The sequence below is a fragment of the Nicotiana tabacum genome, chromosome 20 (assembly GCF_000715075.1).
Source record: "Nicotiana tabacum cultivar K326 chromosome 20, ASM71507v2, whole genome shotgun sequence".
NCBI lineage: Eukaryota > Viridiplantae > Streptophyta > Magnoliopsida > Solanales > Solanaceae > Nicotiana > Nicotiana tabacum.
The window spans coordinates 47,425,355-47,435,276 of NC_134099.1; the positions used below are offsets into that span (position 1 = coordinate 47,425,355).

The 9,922-nt window shown below is 36.4% G+C and overlaps 1 long non-coding RNA gene across 1 annotated transcript; it reads right to left on the minus strand.

The window, feature by feature from the left end:
* Nucleotides 1–992: 992 nt before the first annotated feature.
* On the minus strand, nucleotides 993–5,541 carry LOC107760128 (uncharacterized). Its single transcript, XR_001642344.2, has 4 exons — nucleotides 5,374–5,541; nucleotides 5,183–5,257; nucleotides 3,178–3,262; nucleotides 993–1,232 (listed from the first exon to the last, which is right to left on the minus strand). It is a non-coding gene; the product is annotated as an uncharacterized LOC107760128 (long non-coding RNA).
* Between the last annotated feature and the right edge of the window lie 4,381 nt (nucleotides 5,542–9,922).

Consider the following 9,922-nt stretch of genomic DNA (forward strand, 5'->3'; position numbering starts at 1 on the left):
AACATATGACTCATATGGATCCTCGGATGGATCCTCCTCAATAGAACCCATGATCTCCAACGTGTCTGAATCCATAGTATAACTTATCTCTCTTTCTAACACCTTCGTAGCCTTCTGACCTATGCTAGCGGTTGTAGTTTTCGGAGGCATCGCTAAAAACGTAACACATCGTTAGGAACATTAATGCTTATATCGCACGATCTAAGATAAGAAGAAAGGATAACATCCTATATGTCCTGTAGCCTCCTGTTTATAAGTGTGGTGCACGACACACCCATAAACAAGACTCTACTAGACACGGTCTGTAGACAACCCTAGGACAGAACTACTCTGATACCACTTTTGTCACGACCCACACTACAACAAAAAGGGGCTTTAGCGGCAATAAAAAAGGCATTGGTGGCAATAACAATAGTCGCTATATCATTTACCGGCCATTGATGTTTAGCCGTTGAAATCAGAGTCGGCGAAGCCTTTAGTGGCGTTTTGCACAAAAGCTGGTAAAAGATCTAACTTATTGCCGCTAAATATCATTTGCTTCAACGGTAATTGTTTGCGGCAATTATGATGGCTGCTAAATCCAATCTAAAATAGCTACTAATCCTCTTTTTATGTCCATTTTTATAGCCGCTAAATTCAAAATAATTGTCGCTAAAAGTCCATATCTTTAACGGTAAATTTTTTGTGGCAATTAGAATGGCTATAATAGTCCTTCTAAAAATGTATTAGTATGTCCTTTTAGCATCCATTTTAATGGCTGATAAATTTAATTAAATTGCCACTAAAAGTCATCTTTAAAAGCAATTATAATGGCTACAATATCCCCCGTGGAAATATCATAATTTGCCCTTTTATCGTCTATTTTTATAATCAATATATCCTGTTAAATTATCACTAAAAGTCACAAGCTATAACAACAATAGCTTAGCCACCATTAATAATAGCTATTACATTCATTGAAAAAATTATCCAAATAATAAAACATAATAATATTGATTCAGAAAAATATAATGTATCTCATTAAATCTTAACAAACAAAAGAAAATACTAATCCAAAATATTAATATCACAATAACTTAAAAATAAATTTGTATTGTTTGAAGCAAATAGCTAATATCATTATATGTCATATAACTTATCCTAACAAATAATAGTATTCAAATAATTTCTACAATGCTTCATCATATGGAAATCTTTCACCCACTAAATTGTCAATGATCAGACTATATGACCTGAAATTACAAAATAACCATATCAATAAATGAAATATAATAGTCTTCAACTGGGATATTTATCGAGCAAAAATATTAAATTCATATATCGTGGACTCATCACATTCCAAATCTAAATCAAGTGACAATATCTTCGGAAAATAACTAGAGGGAAAAAGGAGAGAATGTCTGCAAACAATATCAGCATCTATTAGATCTCTTTAGTTTCATCTGATTACTCTAAAGAAGCTGACAATATTGGTACAAAATCCCCTCTAAAGTTTTTAACTATTTTAGACTTTTAGGTTGTCCCTCTGTTACAGAGATTTAATAACAACATGCAGGGATCCTCCAAGGACTGAAAATTATTAGGCTATTAGCTAATACATAAAATCATTTAAGCCGATACAATCATAAATTATTGCAACACCACATGATAAATTAGAAGCAGATGCCCTGATAGAACAAAATAAATTTATAACCAACATAAATAAATCGATGGACAGCAATTGCAGTTACTAATATTTCCCTTCTATTATGCGGCAAGGGGCTGTATGGGGTGGAAAGGAGAAATCATGATATTATCTATTGTGTAAATATAGAAAAGGATACTAGTAACAACATACTACAGTCACACGTCGCAGAGCATGCTCCACAAGTTGATGGAAACATCAAAACCTCAAACATATATACTTTATGCAAATTAAAGTTGTTTTACTGTCAAAACATTGCCCCAAGCTAAAGTTGTTTTACAGGATACAATCGTTTCTATATTGTCCAGTAGCTGCAGAACTGAGACACTACATAACTAATAAAGCTGAATACTACAAATAAACGCAAAAATATCCAAAATCTCAGTTAACGCTCTACTCTAAAAGGGTCTGAAAACCTCCAGGAAAAGGATAGGTCCATTAACCGAAAGATATTTTTATATCAAACTCATTTGCATATACAAATTCAGTAATACATAGCTTACAGATTCAACTGAGGAAAATAACAAGCATTAATAGGTTCAAAATGAAGATCAACTATTCATAACCTTAGGATTTTCTAGGAATCAGATGAGTTATCTCACTATAAAGAAGGGAAAGAGCACAAAGAGTAATTTTCTATCTTTCCTGGGATTCCATGTCTCCAACTGACTTATGCATCACAACTTTTTCCTTTTGATTAATGGTTAATACTAATCTTTGCTTCATGCTAAGTGACTGATGAGTTATCTAACTATGTAACTGACTGTTGCATCGCAAGGTATATTTCTTAGTTCATGCTAACTCTCAGCTTCGAAGTTAAAAGTATATTATAGTTACTTCAGGATGTTGGAATATCAGAAGAACCAAAAGACCAAAAAAAGACAAAAAATGAGGGGTCTTTATCATTTGCTTGCATTTGACAACTGCTATGGTAGAGTATTATCTACCTGTGGACATGTTGACTTTTAGATCATGGACTTCGCCACTTCAGTAGCATGACCAAGGTGTATAGAATCATTCCAAGGACATATCATTTGGCTTGTATAGTGAGTATATTTGCACGTAAAGGATAAAGAAAGAAGCTTATGGTTTTATTTGTCTGGTTGCAAAGCTAACAGAGACTGTGTCTTAAGGACAGAAGGCAATATAGAAGCAACTGCCCTGTTCGTAATATATCGTAGCATTATACTCGCTATCAAGTCATCTGCCGTGTGTGTTACCTTACAGATCTTGTTGGTGCTTTAAATGGTCATCTGTGCATCATAGCATATTGTAGCATTATACTTGCCAATGGACTTTTATTTCTTATGTAAATGGTACTAATACTGATAAAGTTACAATCGAATTATGGAAGCATGTAAGTCGAAACTATATCTTGTTTCCATTTCTTGCAAGTTTACATGAAATCAAATCATAATGATAAAAAAATTGGAGGAAAATTCAAACAATAGAAAACTCAAATAGTAGCACCGAAGGATAAAGATGAATAGTACCGCGAGACACTGAAGTATTTTCAGTAACACTAGGTATCCTTGATGTTTGTGGTACTCTTTCATGGCCACTGTTGGCGTCAAGGACCTAATAAATATTAACACATTAGAGGTGTAACCATCAAGATCATTTCTTTTTTAAACTTTTTGAAATACGGGAAGGTACCATACAAGTTGAAAAAAATGCAGAAGATGGACCATATTCTATGATCTGTTATTTACAATGAACTAGCTAACATGTCACAGTCACACTCACCATATTTCACATGAAATAGGTCCTTTAAACAGAGAATATTACAAAATATCTAACAAGAAAATAGAAGAACAAGTAACTTGTAGCTAGTTCATACATATATATTAATGTCCGATATAACAAATGGTCTTATCGGTATGATGAGACGCTGTAATTTGAGATATTTCCTTAACTGAAGATATGCTATTTCTTAAAAACAAATCGATTGTTCGGGATAGAATATTTTGGTTTAAATATATAACTTGTAACAAAAAGTATTTGATTACTTGCTAAGTACAGAAACATACACAAATTGTTCACTGCAAACTTCCACTTCCTAAAGGCACATGTTTAACTTAATTTTATCTATAGAAAAAAAGGATCATGTTTAACTTTGTGCTGGCATTTCATAGTATTGGGAAACAAAGAACTACTCACTGATGATTACATGAGGGCTATTGCAGGTTTTAACACATTGAGATTTATGGGATGCCCATGAATATTTTTAGTACTACTTTCTAGAGAGCCTTTAGCCTATGGTACTGTATCTTCTCATATTTTTTACTGTAACAACAACCTTGTGGACATCCAAGTTTGACGGTATAAATTAAATTATATGTTTCCAACTTCAATATTTTCATTACTGGAATGTGTTAAAGGGTATAGATTACAACAACAACATAATACCCAGTATTATCCCACGCCGTGGGGTCTGGGGACGGTAGTGTGTACGCAGACTTTACCCCTACTTATTGATCCAAATGGTTTATGAATTTGACTACAGCATGGAGTATCCAATATTTTTATCCCACCATTTCATCAAATTATTAACGACATAGGAGTTGACAGGAGATGCGGGACAGATGGAACCTACATCCCAGAAAATATACTTAAAGTCATCCCAAGATGGCAAGTAGAATCAAGGAGAGCTCCTTGTTTAATTTGGACCATGTAGAAATTTCCCACTTCAGAACTCATTGGCCTTCATAATATCCTCAACTATTTCTATCCAACTATTGTAACTAATCTGCTCCCTTTACTTCTAGAAATAAAAGAAACACAGAAATCTGCATTTCATAGTAATATTACCTATTACAAGAAAATACAAACTTTTAACCAAATCACTAACTTACTGTGTTGTTTCATATTCAATAATGAGCTCCAGGATGCAGAATAAAGATCACTAATTTCAAGAAGATGTACATCATTTTAGAAGTTTACAATGCAACTAAAGTTCTTAATGCATTTAGAACCAAAAAATTCGTTGGTCCTTCATGATAGAGGTAAGAAACTCATATCACAGAGTCAAGGACTCCGATCACCGGTTTGCATCGGGCACTAGCCCATTCTACAATGAAGTACTAATACAAGAACTACTTGTATAACCTCACTACAAATTATTCAATAAAAATTCAACCTTTTCTTGACTAGTGGTAGATTCAATGAAGACATCAATATGCTTCGACGATGCTTAAAATTTCTAAAAAATGACAAGAATAACAGAAAACATACAGAGGAATTCATATCTCGACTAGTGGTAGATTTAATGAAAACATCAATATGCATCGACGACACTTATAAAATTTCTGAATAATCACACGAATAATAGAAAACAGAGGAACAAAATCATAAAATAGTCGAGGAACAGAGGAGGAATAAACCCAATCATCACACGTCAATTTAGCATCAGCCGGATATCACAAACGACTCACATATGCAGAAAAATTATACTTTCGCAAATCTCAAAACGCAACAGTTAAAGTCACAAATTTGTACCTGTTAATCAGATTTTTTCGTCGATAAAGACAAGAAATTGAAGGACAAGAATGAGTTCTGCAACAATCTTGAAACCTACACGAAAAGAGAAGTGGGGAATGGATGAAAGAAAGAATAATAACAACCATAATCGATAAGCACAATCCAAACCCAAATGTTAACCGCATCTGCTAGGTAAAAAGCAAAGATACCTGGGGAAGAAGAGCAGGTATCTGGGGAAAAGCTGGCTGGAGACCTATCTGTGTGATTTTGTTAATCGCTCATCTCTTCCGTATCCCGTTCGGTGAATTGAATAGGTTTTCCTATTATTTTCTGATTGGAGGAAATCGTTCATTCTTGTCAAAAAAATTTGGAGGGACATATTTTTTAGGGCAGGGAGGGAAAGTTAAAATAAAATAAAACCCTATTCCGCTAAAAGGCAATTAGTAATTTTTAGTGGCAATTTATTTTTATTGTCAAATGTCAATAAAAGGATATTATTTACTAACTAATAGTCATTTGCCGCTAATATTTCAGTTTATATAATCTATTAGTGGCAATTGACTTATTGCCGCTAAATAATTGCCACCAAATGCCCTTTTTGTAGTAGTGCCAAATCGATAGGCCGCGACGGGTGCTTGAGTCCTACCTATCAAACACCCCTAAGCATGCGTCTAAGATACGGGCCTGAATAACATCTGCTGAGTTACGAAAGTAACATACAAGAAGGAAACGTGCCTTCAAGGCATATGTATGTATACAGGCAAAATACAGTGGGCGAGCCGGCAAGGCTGCTATAAACAACTATACATCCAAAACTGAAAGCCGACAAGGCGACATACAACCCAACTAGATATACTGTCTACAGACCTCTAACAGAAATATAACTGTACAAAGACAGGACTGAGCCACGTCATACCCATATATATATATATATATATATATATATATATATATATATATATATATATATATATATATATATATATACACACACACACACACACACACACACACACACACACACACACACACACCACGCCAACTCTCGCTGATCAGGGATCCTAAGAAGGGGGACCGTCAACTTGATTACCTGCACCTACGGGCATGAAACGCAGGCCCCGTGAAATAGGGCGTCAGTACAAAAAACGTACTGAGTATGTAAGGCATGAAAATTTGTACGTAAAAGACATAGATGAAACATGGAATATAGAAATACATCTTTAAATCTAAATAACTTTGTAAATTTTAAAATGTTTATAATGCCATGCACATGCGTATAAATATCGTGTCATGCATAGGTATGGGTGTATATAATATCATCAAGCCACTGAGGGCATCCCATCATATTGTCTCAGCCACTGTGGGCAACATCATCAACATATACCGGCTGATCAGGTGGTGGTGTGTATATAACGTCGTAACCTTTTCCCATATATCATATATATATATTTACATATATACGCGTATATAACGTCATCTGGTCATGGGTCAATGCACATGTATAAATGTGTGAAATGCATGAAAATACGTAATAATCTCAATATTCCTTCCGGATAAACTTTTCCAACTGTGTATTATTGTGAGACCCACGAACATAAGATAATAATATTTTTCATGGGGAATCAAGAATATAGACACCCCTAATAATTTTATGAATAGAGTAATTTATGAAAACTATGTATTTGTTCGTTTCTTCAATATAATTTGGACCTATGTCAAAAGAAAGAAGGGAGGGCTTTAACATACCTGTTCCTGGAATTATTCGAATGAAATGAAGCTTCTGCTTCAGCGAAATATGTTGAACGAGATTTTCTTGAATCCTTCGAAATTTTTTCAAACGAAATTGTTCTGTTTTTCACGACTTGGTGTAGCTAGCTTCTAATTTGTAAAAAAAAATGTTTCTTGCTTAGATTTTGGAACGTTGTCTCCTTTTTGACCAAAATGGAAGGATTAAGATCTAATTTTTTTTTGAATTAGGAAAGAGCTCAAAATGATCCTTGCTTTCTCACGTTTTTTTTTGGTAACCAAGATAGAATGAATGTCTTTTGATTTTTACCAATTCTATTTTGGATAAGATTTTGTAAATTAGCCCCTTAAGCCTTTTTATGACACATGTAAAGGTGAATAGTTAGTCACCTTAAACTAAAAGGGGGAGGGGCTGCCACGTTTCTTGGGGTGTGATTTTGTAAATTATTTATCCACTTATTAATTAATTGGGTAATGTTTCATTACCCGGTAGTTAACCAATTACCCGCATAATTTAAAATTACCATAAATTACTTAAAATTCTATTTATTTTTAAAATACTTCATATATATTTTATATATTATACTACCGTGGTCATATGGTACCTTGCATGGTACTAGTTTATAATTATCGGGTATTATCGCTTGACCCATATTTTTATTCCAAATTTGCCTCTTTCAACGAAACTCGTTTTCTTTAATTCGTGTACCATTTATCCTTCAGGACACTTATTTATCGCTTGTGATAAATAATGTAAATACGTTAATGTCAAAATGAGCTCATCCCCGAGTCTACGTCAATTAACTGAAGACGAAACTGCTAAACGTACGAAAACACGAGATGTAACATGAAAGGAGAAATGATCAAGGTCAAAATAACTGGGGACTCATGAGCAAAAGCGGTTTCGACGGGCTCATCGGGCCTAAGGAAGCACCAAGGTTATCGGAGTACAACTTCAACATCGATCCTGGTGTCATCGTATCTTCCATTGGACGCCTCAAAGACACCAAGTGGCCTCGACCTTTACAGTCTAATCCTGCTCAAAGAAACCCCAACCTAATGTGTAAGTATCATGGCACTCACGGCCACAGAACTGAAGATTGCCGACAGTTGAGAGAGGAAGTAGCATGGTTATTCAACAACGGACACCTCCAAGAGTTCCTGAGCGATCAAGCCAAAATTCATTTGAGGAATAGAGACTCCTATAAGAAGATCGAGCAAGAGGAACCTCAGCACGTCATGGTCATGTCCAAATGCACACCCCAAAAGGGATATGAAACTGTCATATGCAATAAGAGAAACCCAACTAAGAAACAGGGACGAATCCACATGGAGCTAAGATGCGACGGCCGGCCATGAGATCCTCAGTTTTCTCGATGATTATTCTGGGTACAACCAAATTCGAATGGACCCGGGAGATCAAGAAAAAATGACCATCATCACTAAGTACGGCATCTACTGCTATAATGTAATGTTATTCGGACTAAAAAACGCCGACGCCACTTACCAACGCCTACTAAATTGGATGTTCGGAGAGAGAAAAGGAAAATCAATGGAGGTTTACATTGACGATATGTTAGTTAAGTCCCTGCAAGCAGAGGATCATTTGAAACGTTTGCAGGAAACCTTCAACATATTGAAGAAATACAATATGAAGCTAAACCCGGAGAAATGCGCATTCAGAGTCGGATCCGGGAAATTCCTCGGATTCATGGTGTCCAACTAGGGAATCAAGATTAATCCTAATAAGATCAAGTCCATTGAGGACATCACCATTGTGGACAATGTCAAGGTCGTTCAAAGGAGAACCGGGCGCATAGCCGCTATGGGTCGATTCATCTCGAGGTCCTCCGACAAGAGCCATCGGTTCTTCTCACTGTTGAATAAGAAGAATAACTTCTCATGGACCTCGGAGTGCCAACAAGCCTTGGAGTAACTCAAGCGGTACCTCTCGAGCCCAACTTGGCTTCATACCCCGAAGGTAGACGAACAGTTGTACCTGTACTTAGCGGTATCTGAGATAGCGGTAAGTGGAGTCCTGGTTCGGGAAGAGGAAGGCACGCAATTTCCTATCCATAATGTTAGCAGAATTCTAGGTAAGGTCGAAACAGGTATCCTCACCTAGAGAAAATGGTGCTCGCTTTGCTAAGCGCCTCTAGGAAGCTAAAACCATATTTTCAATGCCATCTCATATGTGTCGTAACTACTTATCCATTGAGAAACATAATGCATAAACCCAAGCTCTCGAGACGATTGGCCAAATGGGCCAAGGAGATCAGCGGGTACGATATCGAATATCGACCCCGAACCGCCATCAAATCTCAAATTTTGCCCGACTTTATGGCCGACTTTACGCCGACCCTAATACCTGAGGTCGAAAGGGAATTATTGTTGAACTCGGGGACTTCCTCGGGAATCCGAACCCTCTCTACGGATGGTGCCTCGAACGTAAAGGGGTCAAACTTGGCATCGTGTTAAAGCCACCGACAGGTAATATAGTTAGAAAATCTATTAGCACTGTAAAATTGACTAACAACGAGGCTGAGTATGAGGCCATGATTGCAGGCCTCGAACTGGCTAAAAGTCTAGGACCAAGGTGATCGAAGCTAAGTGTGACTCCCTCCTTGTGGTGAACCAAGTCAATGGGACGTTCGAAGTTAGAAAGGAAAGAATGCAAAGATACCTGGATAAACTATAGGTAACACTATATCGGTTCAAGGAGTGGAATCTGTAACATGTACCTCGAGATCAAAACAGTGAAGCCGATGTTCTTGCTAATTTGGGATCGTTAGTTGATGACGATGAATTCAACTCGGGAACGATCTTGCAACTCATGAAATCGGTAGTGGAGAAATCCACGCCGAGATAAACTCGACAAGCTTAACCTGAGAATGGATAAACAAGTATATAGATTACCTAAAGACCGGGAAGTTGCCCTTAGATCCTAAGGAATCGAGGGCTCTATGCACAAAGGCGGCTAGGTTCAGCCTGTCGGAAGACTACACCTTATTC